This window comes from Corapipo altera, unplaced genomic scaffold, assembly GCF_003945725.1.
Source record: "Corapipo altera isolate COAL_440 unplaced genomic scaffold, ASM394572v1 61, whole genome shotgun sequence".
Classification (NCBI taxonomy): Eukaryota; Metazoa; Chordata; class Aves; order Passeriformes; family Pipridae; genus Corapipo; species Corapipo altera.
The window spans coordinates 371613-384369 of NW_020884910.1; the positions used below are offsets into that span (position 1 = coordinate 371613).

At 41.6% G+C, this 12757-nt stretch overlaps 2 protein-coding genes across 5 annotated transcripts in view; one reads left to right on the forward strand and one right to left on the reverse strand.

Annotated features, from left to right (window-relative positions):
- FILIP1L (filamin A interacting protein 1 like) overlaps window positions 1-2559 on the reverse strand; it is a 142111-nt gene extending 139552 nt beyond the window's left edge. The window contains exon 1 of the mRNA XM_027653358.1: window positions 2417-2559. The gene's annotated coding sequence lies outside the window, so the exon portion shown is untranslated. The remainder of the gene's footprint in view (window positions 1-2416) is intronic.
- The window catches only part of CMSS1 (cms1 ribosomal small subunit homolog), a 222676-nt gene that overhangs the window by 142994 nt on the left and 66925 nt on the right, over window positions 1-12757 (forward strand). The gene's annotated exons all lie outside the window — the stretch shown is intronic.

Sequence of the window (12757 nt, forward strand, 5' to 3'; positions counted from 1 at the left end):
CACCTTTCTGAGAGCTGTCTGACTCCCTGACCAGACCTGGCAGAGTGCACACGGTGAACACGAGATCATCACATGAGGCTTTGACCTCACGTTCCCCCACAGCTTAACCTGGACTGTGCCTGTTTGGCCGCAGAGGCAGCTGGGGATTTTTTCTCTGCAGTATGGAGGCAGGGGCAGCATTAGCCTTGATTTCTCAACCAGCCACACCTCTCCTGTGGGATGAGGAGCACAATGGAGTTTGCTCCAGTTAAGCCAGATCTCTGCCAGTCAGTCACTCCTGCTTACTGACAGGCGACCTTTTAACAACGGTGCTCCAACCATGCCAGAACACTTTTTCTTCTTGCCACACAGTTCTCCAACCACTGGCAGTACCCTGTGATCCAGCATGACAGGAGTGCATGACCCAACACATGCTTTCCTGCCCAGAAGTTGAGGAGTTCATTCTCAGGTCTGCCAGACTAACAGAGACAAAAGAAATTCTTTGCTGGGGACTGCAGCTCACACCCTGATGGAGTTCCTTTCGTCTTGGGGGAGCATGGGGCTGACGCCAGGTCTCCCTGCATAGCAGAGCTTTTCTGAGCTCTGAGCAGAGAGGACATTACAGAGATTTTTATCTGTTTGCTTCTTCATTTCACTGGTGGCTTTCCCCCTCACATCTGAATTAAAACTCAGAAAGTTTGCTGAGAAAGACTCATAGTTTGTTCCTCAGGTAGTTTCTGTTGGCAAAAGGGAATTCTTCATTACACCTACTCGTACCAAAGGAGTAAAGTAGATGTTTTCCATTAATTTGCCTGAGGTACAGAAAGCTGCAGCCTTGTTATTAGTAGACACAGGCATACCAGCTGTGTGAATGAGACTTACTGCCAACCCTGCAAACTGGAGAACAAGTTGCTCATATATCTTATTTTGTCAATCTGTGTGCAAATGGGAATGAGAGGCCATTGAAAATATGTGCATAAAATTTAAGTGCAGAACATCTGTAAACCAAAAGTCTTCTTTGTCTTACTTTTTCCATGATTGAATTGTCATCTGACTGGCACAGTTGTGTGCTCAAATCTTAGGTGCAGTTCACATTTGTCAGTTCCACTTGAAGAGATGTAAATGGAGGCTGATATCCTTTATGGCAATATATCTCTGCAGCTGTTACTTTTCCCTTTGTAGGCAATCTCTCACTTGCAGAGATAATGCAAGGCAGAAATATTTCCTCTTTGTGTATGTTTGTGGCACAGAGAAACCACGTCATGCAACTAACAAGACCACAATGACAGCAGTATTCTAGAGAATACTGGAAGTTATCATTACCTTCCCAAGCTTTTAGACTGTGAAAATAAACTTTAAAAGTCTACTGAAGATTTAAGCAGTAAGAGCCCCTTCCACCACCTCCCAAATATAACGTGAGCTGCTTCTAGGGCTGGAGGCATTCTCAATAAAGACTGCCGCTTTTTTTGAGCTTACAAGCATTTACAGCTACATTATAAATTGAAAGGTTAGCATGTCTGCTCTTGCCTTGTCATTCTTCTGCTCATGTAATGCAGAGCCCAGTAGTCATCACAAAAAAGAAAACTGCGAGAAATCTGTCTTTGAGGAGGAAACCCCCCCATAAGAATCAATTATATTCCTCACAAGAATTCGGCATCTGAGTCAGGGGTTCCCAGAGACTGACCTGGAAAGCTGCTAAGTATGTGACCCTCAGACAGATTTTAAATCGTGGCTGTTCTGTGCTGTCATGCCGATTGATTTTTTTGTTATGCAGCCCCTACCCTGATGTTCCACCCATTAAGTTGCCCTCCATGAACAAAACTCTGGGAACCCCCGAGTTCCTCATCCAAGAAAACCTTTATTTTGGAAGACAGACTGAAAAAGATAATCTATTTTGTCAAGTGTTACCACACCTCTGTAAACATACAGTCTCCTCATCTGGATGACCTCATGCATATATTTGTCAAAGTTCTTGCTTTGGGACGGCATTTGCAGCAAAACAGTAATATATGCAATATATAAAAAGTTTTTGGGTGAGATCCAATACAAGTATCTCATGGTGAAATCATTCTTAATATTATTTAACAACTACCTGGTGTCTGGTTCAGAGAAACTGGTTGCAACTCCGTCTTCCTTTAGACACTTAAATGAATGGCACATGTGAGCTTGGATGTTATGTGAATGTAGGGCAAGGGCAACGTGGATCATAGTTTATCTCTAAGAATTGTCTGCATGTTTTGCCTCCATTTTTTGACAGTGGATTGTTGATAGAGTAATACCTGCTAAACAGGTACAAGCTCATCAGCACTCCTTACCAAAGTAACCTCGTCTGGAAACTCTCACCTTGTACAGTGGGAGTAGAGGGAAGGAAAATCGGAAATCTCTGGCTTAAGGAAAAGCATTTGGTACTACAGAAGTTAAGTGAAGATCAGCTAACCTGCTGGAGCATCACAGGCCGGAAACCTGAATGTTCTGGCAGATGCCATCATTTTGGCAACAGAGAAGGTGGCCGTCCTGCAAAATCGTCATGGTCTTTCTCACGTAGTAGGAAGTGGCATGAGTGCCCTGGATACAAACATCCTAAGAAAGAAGTGATTAGTCAGTGACTCCACAGAAATAAATGCTTGGACACAGTTGATAACAGTGAGTCTTGGAGTGCGTGGTCACAACATGAGGCCTTTGGAAGGAGTATCAGTGTTTGCAGTGAAAGATGTAATACCTACCTGTGATTAAGTCTTACAAAACAGAACAAAAACCCCCAGCACCAAACCCAGCAGTCTTACAGAGTCATCGTTTTGCAGCTTTCAAAACTCTTCTGCATAATTTTTGCTAAAGGGTGGTCTAAAGCCCAGGCTGATTAATTTCTGCTCCACCTCCTGTCACCTTGGAAACAGGGAATGCCTGCTGTGAAAACGATCTGACCCTGGAGGATCCCGGATGGAAGTTCATATGCAAAACAGAAAAGTCCGCAGTAAGGTCTGCATTTCCAGCTAGGAGTGCAGTGTAACAAGTACATTGAGGTGGCTTATGGCAGACAATATCTTATGGTAAATGCTGCACTGGAACTAGGATTACCTGTGTCTCTACTGCTGAAACTAGGGGAAAAACTTACTTTCACGCTCCATAATGCAGAGCATGCCCTCAGACAGTTTTAGCCCCTTATTTACTGTTGCCAGCATATTGTGGGCTGTGTTAAGTATCTGTGTTATATGTCTGCCCTTGCTTGCATCCCTGGGAGATAGGGAGATTGTGTAGTGGATATATTGACAGCAGGGGTTTTTTCCCAAATTTCATTGCTTCTGTTCTGTTCTTTATGCAGCCCACTGAAATAATCTCTTTCTGTACTGTGGAGTCTTACGAGTTCTCCCAAGAGATTTTTTTTTTTTTGGCTGGGCGCACCCATAAAAATCAAGGAGTTCTAACTTGCAGTTTTGGTCCCTCAAAACATCAGTCTGCATACACCCATTTAAGTCATCTTACTTTTGTCCCTAATCTGTCCTAATATCTTTAGGCAATCAAGAAACTGGCCTTTCATCTATCTTGAACTCTTGAGAATTGCTCAACAGTTGCACAAAGCTATTTTTCTTCCTCCTGCAGTGAAGATAGCACCAACTTAGGACTGTGTAATGGGCCAAACTTTTCCTATTTGACAGGTGGCCTAAAGACGGAGAGATGTTCCTCCCTGTGTTTGGCATGGAGGCCAGAGAATCCTCTGCTATTTTAGGATTCTCATTATATTACAGGGACTTCATTTCCCAGCTTTCCTGACTCTTTGCTGTGTGGTCAGATTGATGTGCAGAACCAAAGAGTACAGTAGCCCTAAAAGATAAAGAAATGGAGCTAACACATTATGTCTGATTTTCTTGCTCCTTTGTCAGAGGCCATTATGGATTTAACAGTTTGTGGTAACTAAAAGGTTACCTTTCTAATCCTGTTTTTTCTCTTAATGTTTCAAGAGAGATGCCAGGATTACCTTTGTAGGTTTTGTTTGGGAATTATAATCTCAACATTTGTGATTACAATGGAGTAGGATCTTCAACTTCAGTTCACAGCTTGATGTCCTCTTATTGTGAAAATTAAGTTATGCTGAATTAAATGCTATCATCCGTTTTCTTTTGGAGGCACATAGCTTGGTTTTAAATATAAATGTTTGCCATTTTGGGACAGTGTGCTAGGTTCAAGCTCATTTAGCAAAACTTTTTTATTGGAGTGGTTCATGTAACTTGTTAACATGCAAGAAATTATTAAGCTTTCGCTTCCTCCACTCCCATTTCCTGTTTTGATGTTGAAAGGAAGCCTTGATTGCTAATTTGTGATTAGCCAGCAAACCAGAGTGACCTTAATCCTGTGGGCTTGCGTGGTGCTTGCCTGTGCAGATACCGCCTCTCTCAAGAGTGGGCTGCTGCTTCTCACGTTTCATGGTGAGAGCTGTAAACAATCTGCTCTTCTTTCCGTGAATTCATGGTCTGCTTTCTGAGAATAGAGGTAGTGCATAGCCTGACAGTGCATGGAAGACAACACCAAAACGGTGGATGCTGCAGGAGAGAAGGATGTGTGAGGGTGTTTTTGCAGTCTTGCTTGCCCAGGAGATGGCACTGTGCAATAGTGGGATTTTTACCTGCAGCGTTTGTTGTGTGACCCTGACCCGATGGTGATTGTCAGTAAGAATAGAGTGACTTGTGCTTCTTTAGGATCCCCAGCATTCTTCTGTGTAAAACACATTGTACTGTATATGCCTTAGGCAGGTTGGGTTTAAATCTGCTTTACACTCCTGCATTAGGGAGCTGACCTTTGTGCATATTCTGGTGTAGTCAGGATCAGAACAGGGTTTGTGGGTGAAATTGTTCTGGCTACAAATGAAGTGGTGATATCTTTGGAGCACCCTTGCTTCCAAGGCTTTTGTGTCCCCCTTGATAATTCCCAGGCTACTGACAAAGCAGCCAAAACAAAGAGGTATGTACATGTGCTAGAAAATTAGAAGGATTTGAGGAGTCTCTGTGGGATGTCTTTCTGTCCTGCATGCAGTGTGCTATGCTCCCATTAGAGTGCTGGTTGCTCTGGTTTAGTGCTTGTGTATAAAACACACATAGCTTTTTTAAGGAATCCCTGACCCCACCTGCAAATCCCTGACCTAACTTGTGCTGTCCAACACAGCTGAGATAAATCTAGAAAATCTTCCAGGTCTTCCTCTTTTCTAATGGTCCTGAGTTGAGAAAATTTTCATTTCTCTCTCCAGTCTGAGATAGGGAACACATACAGATCTGTGGAACATTATAATCTTGAATGGATATGCTGCTTAACAAAATCTTAGGCAAGCTTATTAACCTTCTTATTTTAGTTCTCAAAAAGGTGAAAAGGGATAATGTTTTCTTAATACAGTGATGTTGCAAGTATGTTCACAATATACCTTAAAGCTAGAAATATCATGTGAATGCTAAATAATTTTATTATTATTAATCACATCTTGAGTGGCCTGTACATCTAACACAAAGGCTTCTTAGCAAACACATGTCCTTTGAAATAGCCTGACCCTTTCCACTTTTTCAGAGACATTAATAGTTTCCTGGCTCAGTGTTTTAGGAAATGTTGTCATAGTCTGGAGGAACCAATAAAAACATAAGTCACCTATTTTGTCTGATCATTTTACGCCAGGATATTTGAGGCTGGAAGCTGTGGAGGGGTAGGAGGGAACTGCTCCATTTTTGTGGGTGGAAGATGCAAAAGTTTTAATACTCTTTTAGTATAACTTTACATATTAGGACTCTAGAACTGTGTGAGAAGTAGTATTTTTTGAGTTCATAGGCAGGGACTCTAGATAGCTTTAGTAACTATTTAACTAGTTTTTCCCCTTCCTAAGCCTTTTATTGCTTCAGTGCCTGATGAAAAGGTTGTTGTGTTTGGGGAAGAGTATTTTGTTAGTTTCAGGCTTACATTGCCCTATAATAGATGTAAGAGAGCTCTTAAGAAATGGCAGTGCCTTAAAACAAATGTTGAGAAATGATTATGGCAGTATGATTGGTGGGACAATAGCTTGTTGGGTATGGTCAAAGCAAACCATTTCCCACAAGCAGAAAATGCAGTTACTTAAACTAAGGAACTAGTACTGTATGAAATCTCAGTACAAAGCATCATTACATGACATTGTGAAAAGCAAGCCATGAGTGTCTATAATAGGCATCCGGTGACATACTGTTCTCCATTATAAATGCCAACATTTACGATGGGCCAAACCCTGCCATCCTTACATGGTTTTGATTCTTTCCTTTCTGAGGCAAAGCCTCCAGCAAGCATGTTAGAGTCCTGTCTGTGATCTCTTGGGTCTGTGGAGAGCAGACATGCATGGCAGTTTTTCCCCTACTGTGCTGTTGTCTGCTGCGAGCTTCACACAGCCCCTAAGAGGTGGGGAGATCTGTATTACTGTTAATTTATGTTAAGTTGCATGGAGCTGGAAAAGACTATGTGAACCCATTTATCCCCTGCCACTTCCCAGAGCATCCTCCAGAGAGAACCAAAGTTTTTGCCCGTTTTTGGGAAACTATACTCTCTGTTTTCTCTTCTGTATTCCATCAGTGTTGGAGACCAGTCTAATGTTTGTCAGCAGTCTGGAGAAACTGAAGGATAACACCTACTTCATCCTGCATAGCTATCTTTTCAGAAATGAACTGCATCGCCAAAAGAGACAACCACCACTGCTGCAAGCTGTACCATAATTACGTGGACTCTTCTCCTCCTTACCTGCCCCCCCAAAGTAGAAAAATAAAACATGATCTCTTTCCAGTTTCTGCTGTAGCCTCGAACAGAGCTGATGTGCAGCTGTCATTCACTGTGAGTTCAGACTGTGTTTAGGCTGCAATTCAGGTTCCGCAAACCCCCATTAAAAAATGCTTGAAGATTTCAGAGAGAGGCAAAAAGTGGGCATGGGTCCTGAGATACTTTGATCAGAGTCCAGTGCAAAGGGGACTTTGCTGCTGATCTACTGCTTTTATGTTTTATGAATCCAACGAGGTGTTATCATAAGTGTTACACAAGAGGCCAACATGCTACAAATGAACTTTGGTGTTAACTCTCACCGGACATCTGTCCCTTATGTTTTTTGGAGGCTTTTTTCTCCACCTTTCAATTTAATGTACCGAATGCTCGTTCTTATTCTTTTTCCCACCCAAGCTGAGGATGTATGCATCAGCCCTGTGGCAGAGAGGCTGTGTCCTGCTACCTTCCACTCAGGAAAATCACTAGGAGATGTTGCCACAACAGTGGCTTCCCCTTTGTACTTGTCAAGATAGTGTATCACTTTGTAGGCATGTTTTAGCAGGTCAGGCCTAGGCTTGTTACTTTGAAATGTGCCATGAGATACCCCTTTCAAATTCCCTCTTAAAACTGGAGCTGGACCTGTGTACAGCAGTGTCCCCTGGGTGTCCCTGAGCACTCAGTGATACGAGGAATGTTGCTCAGTCCTAGAGCACAATGTACAGCCAAACTGAGACACATTTCTTTCTCAAGTAACAACACTGGAGACCTGAGGAAACATGTGCACTGAATAGGATGTGTAGGGGAAGGGGTGAGTATAACATTGCTGTTGTTGTTGCTTGTTCCTATAACAAATTCAGAAAAAAATGGTCATGTCAGGGGTCTCACCATGTCAGGTGCTCCTACCAACCACTCTGGGGCTTCTGAGTAGACAAGTCTCCCCTTCTGACTCCTGTCTGCCATGCTCAGATTTCATCTCAGTCGTCAGGGGGTATATGCCTCAGGGAAGGAGAAGTTTGGTTTCTTCTCTCATCCCGTTTCTTGGATGGTCAGGGTTTAGGGAAGGGAGAGCTCTTTGCAGTTACGTCCTTAGTTCGGTCTTTTGCAAATGGGAGCTGTTTGGTTTTTACTGGTGTGTAGCTAAACTGTTAAACTGTGCATACACCTATTTTAAAATAAATCTCTCTCTCATCAAGCAGAGGAATTGTGACCTCAGGAAGAACCAGATTTAAAAACAAGACTATCATTTTAATCCTCAGCTTGCACTCCACTCCCCTCAGGTTTTTTTTGATGATGGCTGGAATTTCATCATTGAGTGTAGGTTTTTTCAATAAACAGTGAAACTGTCCCAAACCAGAAACCATCCAATCCCACCCAAAGAGATTTAGTGAAAGGGAAACTGCAGAGAAGATGAAAGCAAACTATTTCTTACACTATCTTCATATTCTTGTGTCCTAACATATAGCTCGGCCATAGCAGTCGTATGAGAATGTGTGACCTGTTCTGTTAGGCTGAATACCCTGTGGTCTTGGTGTTTACAGCAGATACAAGGAAAAGGCCTTTTCTTCAGACATGTCTGTGCAGGGCCTAGAACACTTCTGGCTCTACGTAAGAAATAATAATAATAATAAGGCCAAAACCTCCCTGCCAGCTAGTGAAATGAAAATGCTGTACTTCACAGTTATGTCATTGGAGAATTATATTTCATTAGAGCTGATATTAAAAGCCCTGATGTCAGTAGTGAAATGTGACTGACTTCAAATTTGCGAAACACATAGGAAATTTTTTCGTAATGTGTTGTCACTTTAGAAGTCTGGCAGTCCTTTAGGTTCACTTATAAAACTTTAAGCTTTCAGAAGGGGAAACCCCCAAGGCTATTTCTCCTAAGCTTTAAAAGCTTTGCTTTTACTAACAAATGCCATTTTTATAAAGTATATGCAAGTAATGTTCTGCATGCTTCAAACAGCAGCAGTTAGGACTTTCAGATTGTAGAACTGGATTAAGTAGTCATGAGAAATAAGGTATTCTAGATGTTTAAATGAGAGCTTTTTAAAAGTCAGTGAACAGCGTAGAGAATAGCAGTCCTAACTATTAGTGGTTATTAAATGCAAAAAAACCCCCCGTTATTTTGCCATTTTTCCTTCCCATTTGGTGGCTTACAGGCCTGTGTGACTCGGGAGGACCATGTGCACAGCAGTTGTGTTCAGCAGGGCACTGAGCTGCAGAACAGTTTCCGTGTTAATCTTGTTTACACAAATTTCTGAAGTACTTATAAATCAGACTGCTGTCTTAGTCACAGTAAAGACATGAGGGGTTTATGATTAGCTCTTATTTTTGATTGCTAGACAATATTTAAATGTCTAGTGCACTATGTGAGTAAGCTTGACAGTAAGCTTACTTTTGTTATATTTATTGTAGGAGATGGTAAATAATACTTGATTCTAGGCAGGATTTTCTGGTTTGGGTTTTTGCTCAGATGTGGAGAACTTGTGAACATACATACGTAGTCATTTGCTAATAGAAAAATATGTTATGGTTAAATAAGCAAATCCAAACTGTTTTGTGGCTTGAAGGTATGATAATGACTAGATGTGTGTCCTTTTCTGCTTGGATATAGCCAGCTCCCTGGTAACTTCCACCACACTGTCCTCCCTGTTGAAACCTCTACCAGGCAATAGCCAGTGCCTGCCACATCCACTCAGAAGCTGTTTTGGTCCTGTACCACGAAGTAAGACTTAGAGGGCCAGAGTGTTTTTTTTTCTCCCCACACTCTGATTATAATCTCCTTTCTTTGCATTGGTTTCTCACCAGATTTTCTCATCTTACCATCTTCGTGACTTCTCTCTCTCTCTCTCTTTTGAAATGGGCCAGCAGTGATAAGGTACAATATCTGAGAGACAGTTGTAAAACATATCATGCAAGATTTTCCTTAGGAAGCAGTCTCCAGTCAACCAATATCCAATTGTGCATAGCATTTCTTACAAATTTACTGCAGTTAATGGCGTTGAAGTAATGAATCTCAGTAATGTGAAGGCTGTTCAGTGGACAGACAGGGCTGAAATGCCCTGGCTGGGCAGATATAGCTGTTTCTCTTTGAATTTGTCAGCCTCCTTGTGTGAGCAGGTTGCTGTCTCTTTAGTGGGACAAAGGAGGGGGATGCTTGTGTAAGGGTTAGATCAGCCTGTGGGCTCAGGGTCTGTTAAGGGAGTTTGTATTTATCAGCAAGTTCCAAGACGAAACTAGACAGTTTGAATTAGAAGTTCCTGAAGTGTGCATCTGTTCAGCTTGTTAACTTCATGCACTTGAGGACTATAGAATCAGGGACAAACCCACCTTTTTTGTTCCCCCCCCCTCCTTTTTTTTTTTTTTAAATAGTAAAGACATTGAAACACTCCCTGGAAACAGAAAGCATTCCCAGCTTTTATGGATATGTGGTCAGCCGGCTCTTGCTTGTTCCCTTATAAGCAATACTCTTAACAGGAAGAAGTTGCTACTATTTCAGGTCAGTGTGTGTGTTTTCTTTTACGGTTGCCATGACACTGGTAAGACAGATATGTTCTGTAGTTGTGTTTGTCCTGTTATAATATGTGAATTTTATTTTCAGCACTGTATCTGCAGTGTAGTAGCATGTGCAGTAATTTTCCATACCCCATCAAAGTTGCCCCTTTTGGAGTTACTGCACTCTATTTTTTCTTATTTGTCATATAGTAGTGTGTTTTACATACCCATCTTTGTGTCCACTAGAATCAATAGCTCCCACATACGTCCTTTGTATTTTGGGTATTAAATAGCCTAGTGGATACTTAAGGTTGGAGACATTATGTCATGGTGGCAATCTTACATAAACCCAAACCTTAGAGCCTAATCTAGTAGGTTTTTATACAGCTGAGCTGCAGCTTATCTTTTGAGGAGTTGCCCAATATTGATTTAAGGCTTCAGGTGATGGAGAATTAACAAAGATTAACTATATAAGTTATGGCTAATTTGTTACTGAGCTCTCTCACTGTTTAGAAGTGTAGCTTACTTACTTAAAACAAACTTACTTAAACAAAGTGCATCAAAACAACAACAGCAGCACAGGGTGTCTAAAATTTAATCAGGGGACAGTGGGACACAAAACACCGACCTGTGTGTTTAGTTTAAATTTGCTCCTTGTTAGACAGTGTTTAGGGGCTTCTGAATTAAAAATAGTTAAAAATGGAACTGCTGCTCTCAGCTGTTTCCTTAACCTTACTAGCCTGAAGTCATCCCTTAGTAGTCAGATGGGCAAAGAAGTGTGCAGTGACTTTTATGCTTTGCCAACCAAAGCTATTTACAGAAGAGGGAGCTCGTGTTTTTTGTCACGCCTATTTGCAACAGTATGTCCTCATGAGTTGTTTTCTTTTAAGGTATCATGAGTTGAACAGAAGAGACCCTTTATCCCTATATTTAGTTCTCTTAGCATCAATGTGACCAACTGTCATTCAAGCTAGTAGAAACCTGAATGACAGTAAGAATTGACCCGAACTCCAGTTACAGTGGAGGCAGGTGGGTTGGTATCCTTTTCTTGGATGAGCCATTTCTCATTGCAGGTGGGATCTGAAGACTATTGCCATTGTTTTGTTCTTAATTTATATGCAGTTTAGAAGCCAGTTTTTGTACCGGGTTAAGAACATGTGATCTTGGACCATTTTAAGTTTTCCAGGATTTGGGGTTTATTAGTGCTGTAAAAGGCTTTCATAACAGCCTTCCTTTGGTTGGTTTTCTGTGTTTATTTAATGCTTATTATTTTGAAATTGATATGCATCACTGCCACTTCCTGACAAATTATGAGATGGGATTTCAGTTAATCAGTATGCTGTTTTTATTGAGAGGGATCCTTCTTAATTGTCTCTGTTTTCTTTTCTTGACATGTATATCTTCATTTCATGATACATATTTATATTAAGCGGTATAGAAAACTCAATTAACTTCTCCAAGGGATATGTTCTGAACAGACTCCGAGTGTAAATCAATACAATTATGTGCTGTCAATTAAGAGGTTAAATAAGTTTCCAGTTTAACAAACAAGGCTGAAAGCTTGCAGACTGTCTGAATACACTTGGGACTATTTCTTTCCATGAGCCAGAGGTCAGTGAGGTAGCCCATCATTATATGGGTAAACCAGGTATCACACAGTACCTGGGACCTGTGGGGCTTACACAGTTCAGTGCTGGTGCTGCTAATGTATGACTCAGTGTCCCTGTATTCTCAAAACTTGCCTTCTGAACTGTACCTTAAACAAAATCAGGACCTTGCTTGGTCCTAATGGTATAGATGGCACTTAGGACTGTGATGTAACTTTTTAGCAGAATCTATAGCCAATGGTGGAAGCCAAAAGAGCATCAGAATGAAAAATGTTTTGGCTCTTTAACTTAAAAGCTAACGTCAGCTCAGCTGATGTTCACATTCACATTTGGCAAAAGCCAGATTACATAAGCAGCAGTAATTTTCCCCACTCTTGGAAAGAATTGGTTGAAATGCTTTACAGTTCCCCACAAGAGTACGGGGCTGCTGCCTGCAGTGCTTGGGCAGAAAGCAAAAATACCTTTGGGCAGGCCCGTGTTCAGCCAGCCCAGCTCTTCGTGCCCACCTTGGCCAGGGAGGCCTGTCAGTTGTACTGGCCACCACTCCTTCTCTTTTCCAAAGGTGATGTGCTTGGACTAGCTGGAAGGATCCCATGTGTCAAAGCCAGCTTGTGAGCTCTGGGTTGGGCCAGGCTGAAGGTACCCATGGTGAGGATGAATGCTAAATGACGTTTATGGAGTTCTTTGCCTCACAGTAAACTGATAGTTTAAAATAATCACAGACAAATGCTTAAACCGTTCTCTTCTAAAGAGAGGGGTACTCGAATTTGGAAAATTCACCTTTGCATTTAGGTGAAATTTCTTTTCATGCTTTCTGTGAGGATTGTTTGGTCTGATCTCAGTGCCTCTGTTTGTCTTTCTAATACAGATGCCTTTCATTCTTTCTCTAAATTATACCAAATGCTCAATAGGAGGAGCAGATGTTC